Here is a 10,997-nt window from a genome sequence, read left to right on the forward strand (position 1 = left end):
CATTTCCTGCCCCGCCCCACCCCTCCAAGCTTTCCATGTTACAGACTCCTGGTTCACCTGCTGCCTCTGCAGCCGCTCCTCTGTCCCTTGCAAAGCGCCTTTCGCCGTCTTTCGGTATTCCCCATCTCAGTGAATATACCACCAGCCACTCAGTTGTACGCATCAGAGATTTAAACATTTTCCTTAACATTTCTTTCCCCCCCCCCCCCCCCCCCCGCGTCCCAATCACCGTGAATTACTATCAATTTCAGCTGCCGAATATCTCGTTAATGTGTTCACTGCTCCCTGTCCCCACTGGTCTGGCCCAAGACACCATCATCACCTCTGGCCTTGACGATGGGGCAGCCTCCTGGGATAAAATCCCACCTCTGCCACATTCCAGCTGTGTGATGTTGGGCAAGTCTCTTCAGTTCTCTGAGCTTCAGTTTCCTCACAGGTTATGTGGGGATAATAACTAACTACCTTACAAGATGTGAAGATTCAGTAACAATATGCATAGCGGTGCCCGGGGGGGGGGGGGGGCTCTGTCGGTTAAGCATCCGACTTCGGCTCAGGTCATGATCTCAGGGTTTGTGGGTTCCAGCCCCGCATCCGGCTGTGCGCTGATGACGTGGAGCCTGCCTGGGATTCTCTCTCTCTCTCTCTCTCTCTCTCTCTCTCTCTGCCCCTCCCCCACTTGTGCTTTCTCTCTCTCTCTCTCTCTCTCTCTCTCAAAATAAACTTAAAAAAAAAACCACAATATGTATGAAAACCCTTACAATGATACTTAGCACACAGTAAGTGGAACACAAATGATAGCTTTGTACATTTTATCTCTATTCATGCTTACCCAGCCACCCATTCATTCTCCACACTGTAGCCAGAGTGGCATTTTCCAAATTCAAGGTGATCATATCCTCCCACTGCCACTATGTGCAAGTACCCACAGAACCTTCCAGTTGACTGACATTGTCTTTAGGATAAACTCAAAACTCCCTAACAGAGGCTACAACAAAGTAGTACATGAATTTCTACACCGCAGGAAGCCACAACCGAGTTGCCCCCTCTACTCTCTAGAACCTTCCTAACACTTCACTAGCCTCTTCGTTCCTTCCGCTCTCAACCTGCTTCCTCCCACCCCGGGGCTTTGCTCTGCTCGCCTGGAATGCTCCCATTCCTTTTTCCTAACTGCTCTTTATCCTTCAGCACTCAGCTCAGACCTCACCTCCCCAAAGAACACATTTCTGACCAAAGACTTACAAACCCCGTCAAATCATCACATACCCTTCCTGTATTGCATATATCAGCACGGCCACTTTTATTTCTTTGTGGGAAAGGAGGATTCGTTTCTGCTTGCCCTACCTAATTGGGCACTCAGTGACCTTAAGGAACTTGATTTTGTGCACTGCTAACTCAGTAGCTTGTAGTGTGTGCCTGGCACATAATAAGTGCTCGACGAATTGATAGACTGAATGAATGGGGAAAAAAATGGATAAATCTAACTCACATAGAAGGATCAACCGGCGGCAAAAAGAAACTGAAAGTTGAAGTTCCAACTCTGCAGGTGAGACTGTAAACTGGTCTGGGACATGAAACAGTTGAGGCTGTAGAAGCAAAAGCTCTTAGACCAAAATAGTGTTTTAAAGTTATAAGACGATGGAAAAAAAAAAAGTGGAGTTTTGAGTAAAGGAAAAAGGAAGGAGGAAGGGAGAGGGTGGGTGAACCCACCAAATTGAGACAACTAAGCAGGATTTTATTTTATTTTTTTAAAGTTTATTTATTTATTTAGAGACAGAGAAAGAGGGAGAGAGCAGGAGCAGGGGAGGGGAGAGAGAGAGGGAGAGAGAGCATCCCAAGCAGGCTCCGCACTGTCAACGCAGAGCCCGACGTGGGACTCGAACCCACGCACTGTGAGTCATGACCTGAGCTGAAATCAAGAGCTGGACGCTTAACCAACTGAGCCACCCAGGAGCCCCAGGCAGGATTTTTAAAGTTCAGTGTGTGTGTGTGTGTGTGTGTGTGTGTGTACATGTGCACACTGTATAGACTTTCACTTTGTAGTTTTTTAAAAAAATCACTCAAAAGCTATTTTTGACAGGAGAACAAAAATCTGGAAAAAAGCAGAGTCCCTGGGGCAGAAGAGAGACCCATGTCCACTTGGCCTTCTGTCCTGGCAGCCGCATTTCAAGAGAATTGTTCCTGTTCCTGTTTTTCTTTTTCTTTCTTTCTCTTTCTTTCTTTCTTTCTTTCTTTCTTTTCTTTTCTTTTCTTTCTTTCTTCCTTTCTTCCCTTTCTTTTCTTTCCTTTTTCTTTCATTTCTTTCTTTTTCTTCCTTTCTTTCTCTTTTCTTTCTTTCTTTCTTTCTTTCCTTCTTTCTTTTTTTCTTTCCTTTCTTTCTTTTCTTTCCTTTCTTTTCTTTCTTTTTCTTTCATTTCTTTCTTTCTTTCTCTTTCTTTTCTTTCTTTCCTTCTTCTTTCTTTCTTTTCTTTCTTTCTTTCTTTTTCTTTCTTTCTTTCTTTCTTCCTTTCTTCTCTTTCTTTTCTTTCCTTTCTTTTCTTTTTCTTTCATTTCTTTCTTTCTTTCTTTCTCTCTTTCTTTTCTTTCTTTCTTTCTTTCTTTCTTTCTTTCTTTCTTTCTTTCTTTCTTTCTTTCTTTCTTTCTTTCTCTTGCTTTCCTTCTTTCTGAATAGAACGGCTGGAATGACCTAGCTCTGTATTGAATGTCTTCACCTTCAAAACTCTGCATTTCCAAGTCAAAGCTCTCACCTACCCAGTCTCGGGTCGTCTTGGTCTGTCTCAACTCTGCTGTTTACACTTGGTCCCTAAGTGTCCTCAAAGCAGTTGCCACGTGGCCCCGCCCCCCACATTTCTGTTAGCCTCCCCTTAACTGCACGCCTGCCTCTGGTGGGGAGATCCAACGCAGCTTCACGGTCTAGCCCACAGATTTACAAACCACAGGTTGAGACTCACTAGCAAGGTTTCAAACAAATGTAGTGGGTCAAGATGAGGCTTTTTTTTTTTTTAAATAAGGTGAAATATAGGAAAGAGAGAGAGGCAGAGAGAGAAAAGATCAGACTACATTGCTTACGGCAAGGTTTCTCTTGCACAACTTTCCAAACTCGATGATGTGTGCATGTATTGAGTTACGATGGAAACCAAATTTGGCCATGGTAAAAATGCTTGACAGCTTCCACTTCAGCCTCATCTTCTACTTAGTGCTGCCCCGTTGTGCTGGGTCCTATAGGGTTTGAAGCATTCTTTCCCCCAAGGAGCTCAGTTCACGAGGTTAGGCCTTATGTAAATAACTCCGACACAAGAAAGACAGTAGTGAAGTGTCCTAAGAGAGCCATAAATAAAGTTTACAGATAATAGACAACAATTTAGCCTCTATGATAATAAAATGCTATTTATGATGTTTACTGAGTCCATTTGTATCAGGCAAGGCGGTAAGTACTTTGCAGGCTTTGTCTCATTCAATCCTCATGACGACACTGAGATAAAGCCCATTCTAGCCCTTATGTCGGAGAAGTAAAAATGGAGGCTCAGAGACATTGAGCAAATTGTCCTAAGAACTCAGCGGCAGCGTCCTTTGAGCCCAACACCCTGTTGTTCCAACAATCCCTGCCAATAATGTAGCCACTTTTACCGAGGGAATACTCACCACAGACCCTTCCTACTTACCAGTTTGGGGGCATTTAAGTTCCCCGGAGCCACAGCAAACTCTCAAAGAAAGTCTCCTCACTGCTTAGTAGTTACAGAATCAGTGATCTCCCACTAAAACAGAACATCTCTTGTCATGAGACCCTGATGGAAAGAAAGAAAGAAAGAAAGAAAGAAAGAAAGAAAGAAAGAAAGAAAGAAAGAAAGAAAGAAAGAAAGAAAGAAAGAAAGAAAGAAAGAAAAAGGAGAAAAGGGATCATTATGTGGTATGTCCTTGGTTGCCTCACATTCTTTATGTCCCCGAGCCCATAAACACCAACAGGAAGACATTATTAATACTTTTCCCAAAGGCAATCGACCAATTCCTGCATAAATTTTCTTTTACATCCAGGAAGTTCAGTGGAAATATGAATGGTGTTGTTAAGCTAATAAATGTTACTATGCTTAGCTCATTAAGCCTTCTTCGGAATAATTTATAGTGAGGGAGTGAAATTTTAATTATTAAACACCGGGAAGCTTCAAAGAAATCTCTGCAATGTATATGTAAATTAGAAGACACAGTCACAACACCTGTGAACCCACTGTCCATCCAAGAGATGTTGAAAGCAAGCCTGTGGCCTCCATATTTGTACCCTATCTGTTACTTGGTTTTGGTTTTGGTCTAGGTCTTTGGAAGACTGAATAGCAAATGCCCACATCAACATCTTTTCAGCTTTTCTGATGTGCACGATCGAGGCACAGCTTTTGGAATTATTATGAATATCAAAATATTCTGTTTCAGATACAGGTAAGTATTCTAGATGATATTTGGACTAAAAATTCCCTTATTATTGCAAGAGTAAAATGCTACACTAATAAATGATTGATACATAAATGATCTGTTAAATTTATGTGCAAGCACAATTATTATGAATGTCAAATAGTTAAACAGAAAAATAGATTGAGACTATAAATATTAAGAGAGTGCATTCACTAGATTAATCTATGAGGAAAATGATAAACTTTTTGAGCTAATTTTACAAAAATTAAATAATAATTCAAGGCCAAATAGGGTAGGTTTGAATGTTTAATGATTATCATATTTTTTTAATTGTTTGGTGTTCCTGTGTTTCCAACATGAAACAAAATGATCTCTGAGGGCTGAATTTAATTTTCAGGTATCTAAATCCACTTAGGCCACAGCTCTTCAAAGAGAAGCTCTATTTGCGAATGCTTTACATTTTATAAGGGTGAATTAAAAATGGAATCTTTTTTTAGGTAACCTTGTCACCTCAAAATTTCGCAGGGGAGAAAACCTCCCAAATCTGTCAAAGCCACCTCCACAACAAACCATCTTCAATCTCCTACGTCACAGAGAAGATAAAAACTGTAATGAAGAAAGTGTTTTGTGGGGGAGGCGCCTGGGTGGCACAGTCGGTTAAGCGTCCAACTCTTGATTTCGGCTCAGATCATGATCTCATGGTTAGCGAGATGGAACCCCGCATCGGGGCTCTCAGCGCAGAGCCTGCTTGGGATTCTCTCTCTCCCTCTCTCTGCTCCTCTTCCCCTTGCACACACGAGCCCATGCATGCACGTGTGTGTGTGCACGCGCACGCACATGCTCTCTTTTTTTTTTTTTTTTTAATTTTTTTTTTCAACGTTTTTAATTTATTTTTGGGACAGAGAGAGACAGAGCATGAACGGGGGAGGGGCAGAGACAGAGGGAGACACAGAAGCGGAAACAGGCTCCAGGCTCTGAGCCATCAGCCCAGAGCCTGACGCGGGGCTCGAACTCACGGACCGCGAGATCGTGACCTGGCTGAAGTCGGACGCTTAACCGACTGTGCCACCCAGGCGCCCCTCTTTTTTTTTTTTTTAACATTTTATTTATTTATTTTTGAGACAGAGAGAGACAGAGCATGAACGGGGGAGGGGCAGAGAGAGAGGGAGACCCAGAATCGGAAGCGGGCTCCGGGCTCCGAGCCGTCGGCCCAGAGCCCGACGCGGGGCTCGAACTCACGGACCGCGAGATCGTGACCTGAGCCGAAGTCGGACGCTCAACCGGCTGAGCCACCCAGGCGCCCGCACATGCTCTCTTAAAATGAATAACCATTAATTTTTTTTAAGTTTTATTTATTTATGTAACCCCTACACCCAACATGGGGCTTGAACTCACAACCCCTGAGATCAAGAGTCACATGCCCTTCCAACTGAGCCAGCCTGGCGCCCCTGTAATGAAGAAAATATTGAAGAAAATGGAGGCATCCTAAAAATAGCTTCTTTCTGCCCTGACCTCAGTTGACAGTATCCATTTAGTTTCCTAAGTGTGCAGTTCAGTGTCCATGGGGGCAATCTAGCAACTGATGATGTTTTCCTTAAAAGCATTGGCCGGTTCTGGATCTAAAACTAAAACTCCGTGGATAATAAAATGCTTATTAATGGAAGTGTAGCAATAATCATTTTTAATTAGGAAGTTTCAGGTTTATTCTTGCATCTCACAAGGTCATTCCATAACGGTGATAGTTAGTTTGGGCTGAATATTGATGTTACACTAGAACTTTCAGTATTTTGTGTTTGTTGATCTCTTATTGCTATTTATTGCTTTACAACCTATATTGCTTAGATTTGCTCATAATTGAATTTTTCTATAAATGATACTGACTGTAGTCCTCTAGGCTTTTTTTTTTCACTCAACATTATATTTGAGACTTGTTTTCTTTGCTATATCATATTCCACTTTATGTGTATGCTTCCGTTTATCTAGCCATGCCGTGAATAGACATTGGGATTGTTTCTTGTTTTGTTTTCTAATGTTATTCATAAAGCTCTTCTGAATATTCTTTTGCATGCCTAAGTACGTACAAGTCCGAGAATGCTAGGGTGTATTCCTGGGAGTTGAAACCCTGGGTCATAATGGACATACATGCATTTTTACCAGATAATAACAAAGCGTTTTTTCCAGAGTGGTAGCACTAATTCATACTCCATCCACAGTATTCATATCTATTGTTTCTCCGTAACTTCACGGCCTTCTTGTGATACTACCCAAGCTTATGGGGAGAAGAAACAAGGAAATGTGACAAGAGAATTACTATGTGTTCCAGAACATCTGATCTGTTCTCGGTTCTTCTCCTAAGTTGCTGTGAGACTTTTAGAAGAGTTGCTTAATCTTTCTGTTTCTCATTTTAATCACCTCTCAAATGGAGTATTTGGACCATTCTGAATTTCATTCAGCTCGAAAATTCTCATTCTACCTAACAGTTGCAGATGCTGAGACACAGAATGATGATTTGCTTTGCCCAGGGTCGTAATATATCATACCATTGAAGCTCGAGTTCCTCATATATAAAGGGTGGGCTAGACTGTATGATTGTAGATATCACTTCCTATTTTATGGGTCTGGACTGAGAGTCTATGATGTCAGGGCCACGATTAACCACCATGCCTTAATGGCTCCATTGTGACAAATATTAATTAAGTACATGCTATGTGCAAGGCAGGCATCACAGGTACCAAGGAGATAATAGGAAATGTTACCTGCCATTGAGGAGCTCACAACATGACACAATAGATAGGGAGATAAACCTGGCCCGTTCGCACTATAGTGAAGTAAGAGCTGTGATGGAGATGTGCACACTTGATGGTGGGAAGGACAGAAGGGGACCCAGGGACTACTTATGGAAGGAACTAGTGTTTGAGAGGGGTTTTAAAGAGCGGGTTATCTAGATGATGGAGCGAGGTCTCCAGAATTTATCCTATATTCTTGGTTAGGGGCTGTCACCCCTACTCTGGAATATAAGCTCCACGAGGAGCTGGGCTAGCGCTCTGCTTGATTCATTCTCTACACGTTCCCCAGCATCTACCACAATTCCCGGCTCGGGACAGTCTCTCAATAAATATTTACGAAATAAATGAAGGGTAATAACACCTTGTCTTCCTAACACATTTTTACAGTTAACAAGAGGCTGCTTAGCACATTATCTGAGTTGATCTTATCAGGCCTTTTGGGGTACAATCAAAGCAGATGGGGCTGAGAGTCTCTGAAATGGCGAGTATCAGCAGAGATTAAAGAAACCCTGATAAAGTTGTTGCGGTTATTTTAACCACGTAAAATCTGATCTTCTTAACAGATGTTTCTTCCACACAGAGCAAAGGTTAAATCTGAAATCGAAAAAAAGGAAAAGAAATCAGTCTGAAATCCAGCCTCCATCATTCTGCCTTACTGCCAAAACAGCTGTCTCCCATTAAATTCAGGATTCAGGGTGGGGGGCAGTCGATTGAGCGTCCAAGTCTGGGTTTGCAGCTCAGATCGTGGTCTCACGGCTTCGTGAGTTCGAGCCCTGCGTTGGGCTCTGCACTGACAGTGTGGAGCCTGCTTGGGATTCTCTCTCTCTCTCTCTCTCTCTCTCCCTCTCTCTCTGCCCCTCCCCCACTCGTGCTGTCTCTGTCTCTCTCAAAATAAGTAAATAAACTTAAAAAAAAAAATCCTCATGCCCAGGGCCTCTGTGGGGGCTGGGGATGTTAAAAAAAAAAACAAAAAAACGCAGGATTCACTCTCTTCCATATTACTGCTCTGCCTCTCTTGTCTGTATATGCTCAAAAAATGGGGGAAAAAAAAACAAAACATAGAGCTAATTGCTATGAAAATTCAATGCTTGTCATTTTTTATTTTAGTCATGACAATGAAGGCTGGATTGTTGCATCTGAACACAAGAATGGGAATTATTCATGTAGAAGAAATCAGACGTGGAACAAAGAACAGCTCTGTAGGAGCAAGGCTGAACATTTCTGAGCCAGTTCAGCACCACTGCCTGGGATATCTGTGCGATTTTCCACTTCTTATCTTCTTTCTTTTCCTCGCAAAGCTGCGCTGCTGCCTTGGAGCTGTGTTTTAAGACAATTGCTCCTGATCTTCGTAATGACCCAATTAGGGTCTCTGAGAATCTACCAAAAATGGGCAAAGAGCGGAAGAGTAAGCCTTTACTGCTTTCTCTATCTAAATAGGGTCCAGCGGTTATCGTCACTCTTTGCACCCGTGTTCTTGCCTAGCGACACTCGTCATAGGGAAGCTCCCAGCTCACCCACGGGTTAGGTTCTAAAACCAGCATGTGAGGTGAAAATAGCAGACTCAAAAGTGCCATTAAACATCATTTAAGTGTGCCTGGGTGGCTCATTTGGTTAACCGTCCGATTTCGGCTCAGGTCATGATCTCGCAGTTGACAAGTTCAAGCCCCACGTCAGGCTCTGTGTGGACAGCTCAGAGCCTGGAGCCTGCTTCGGATTCTGTCTCCCTCTCTCTCTGCCCCTCCCCTGCTTGTGCTCTGTCTCTCTCTCTCAAAAAATAAATAAATATTTTTTTAAAAAAATTTTTAAATCATTTACATTTCCCATAAAACACAATATGGATGGTTTGTGTATACCACCTTGTGTATTAATGGATAAATGTATTGTGTGCACAGGACTATCCAGTATATAATAGATTATATAGCAAATTATATCTCAGTGTTTTAATTACATAAAAAGGAGAGAGTGTTCAGAATGGAAATCACAGGGGCGCCTGGGTGGCTCAGTTGGTTAAGCGTCCGACTTCGGCTCAGGTCACGATCTCGCAGTCCGTGAGTTCGAGCCCCGCGTCGGGCTCTGTGCTGACCGCTCAGAGCCTGGAGCCTGTTTCAGATTCTGTGTCTCCCTCTCTCTCTGACCCTCCCCCGATCATGCTCTGTCTCTCTCTGTCTCAAAAATAAATAAAACGTTAGAAAAAAAAGAATGGAAATCACAGAACGGCACCTATCCTATGACTGTATTTTTTGGTGTAGTTACTGAAGGCTTAGTGCTGTTAGTTTTTAGTCATCATGAAGGCATGGATCCTGCCCTATTTTGATGACTTCTCTATTCTCCATCTCTATCTAATGCCTAGCTCAGTTCTGCTCAAAAATAGATGTTGACTGGCTAATGTTAAGGTGAGATGGGAAGACAGAGTCAGAATAAGAGATTCGTTCCAGAATGAGACTGCACTGCCACCACAGTGGCCTAAACAATGACAATCTGTCCTATCAGCTGTCAGAACCTAAAGATCACCCTGCTGGTCAGCAACTCTCGCGCCGTCTGCTGTGCCACACTTCCTGTCTGCCTGGGGCGGATGGCATGTGCGTTCCTAGAAGCCAAATGATCATTCTACTTTGTGGATTTGGCCCATGGTTTTCCTACGAGAATTTCAATGTTTACTATTTCTCAAGTAGAGGCAGACCTCAGAGATGTTCTGGGTGCGTTTCCAGAGCACCACAATAAACCAAACATAGCAATAAGGTGAATTAAATGGATTTTTTTGGTTTCCAGTGCATATTATGCTATACTGGAGTCTATTAAGTGTGCAATAACACTATGTCTAAAAAATGTACACGTCTTGATTTAAAAATACTTTATGGCTAAACAGTGCTAGCTGTCATCTGAACTTCCAGCAAGTTATAATCTTTGTGCTGGTGGAGGGTCTTGCCTCAATGACGCAGGGCTGCTGACCGATCAGGACGGTGGTAGCTGAGGGTTCGGGTGACCATGGCAATTTCTTACAATAAGACAATGATGAAGTTTGCCGCATCAATGAACTCTTCCTTTCACAAACAATTTCTCTGTAGCATGAGATCCTGTTTGATAGGATTTTACCCACGCTAGAACTCCTTTCGAAATTGGAGTCAATTCTCTCAAACCCTGCACCTGCTTTATCAATTAAACAGATGTAATATTCTAAATCCCTTGCCGTTATTTCAGCAATCTCAACATCTTCACCAGAAGCAGATTTCTTTTTTTCAAAGTCGCTGTGTTGTTTTTTTGTTGCTTTTTTTTTTAAGTTTATTTTTATTTGTTTTGAGAGAGACAGAGAGCGAGCGGGGGAGGAGCAGAGAGAGAGGGAGACATAATCCCAAGCAGGCTTCACGCTGTCAGCCCCGCCTGATGCGGGGCTTGAACTCATGAACCGTGAGATCATGACCATGAGCCGATGTCAAGATTCCGACGGTTAGCTGACTGAGCCACCCGGGCGCCCCATGTTGTTGTTGTTTTTTAAATTAGATTCAAGTTAGTTAACATCTAGTTTCAGGAGTAGAATTTAGTGACTCATCGCTTTCATATAACACCCAGTGCTCTTCCCAAAAAGTGCCTTCTTCATACCATCACCCACTTAGCCCATCCCCCCACACACCTCCCTGCCATCAACCCTCAGTTTGTTCTCTACACTTAAGAGTCTCTTATGGTTTGCCTCCCTCTTCCTCTCAAGAAACCACTTTCTCTGCTCATCTAGAAGGAGCAAACTGCCCGTCTGTTCAAGTTTGATCGCGAGATTGTAGCAATTCAGTGTCATCTTCAGGCTCCACTTCCGATTCTACT

Source organism: Neofelis nebulosa, chromosome X (genome assembly GCF_028018385.1).
Source record: "Neofelis nebulosa isolate mNeoNeb1 chromosome X, mNeoNeb1.pri, whole genome shotgun sequence".
In the NCBI taxonomy this organism is placed as follows: domain Eukaryota; kingdom Metazoa; phylum Chordata; class Mammalia; order Carnivora; family Felidae; genus Neofelis; species Neofelis nebulosa.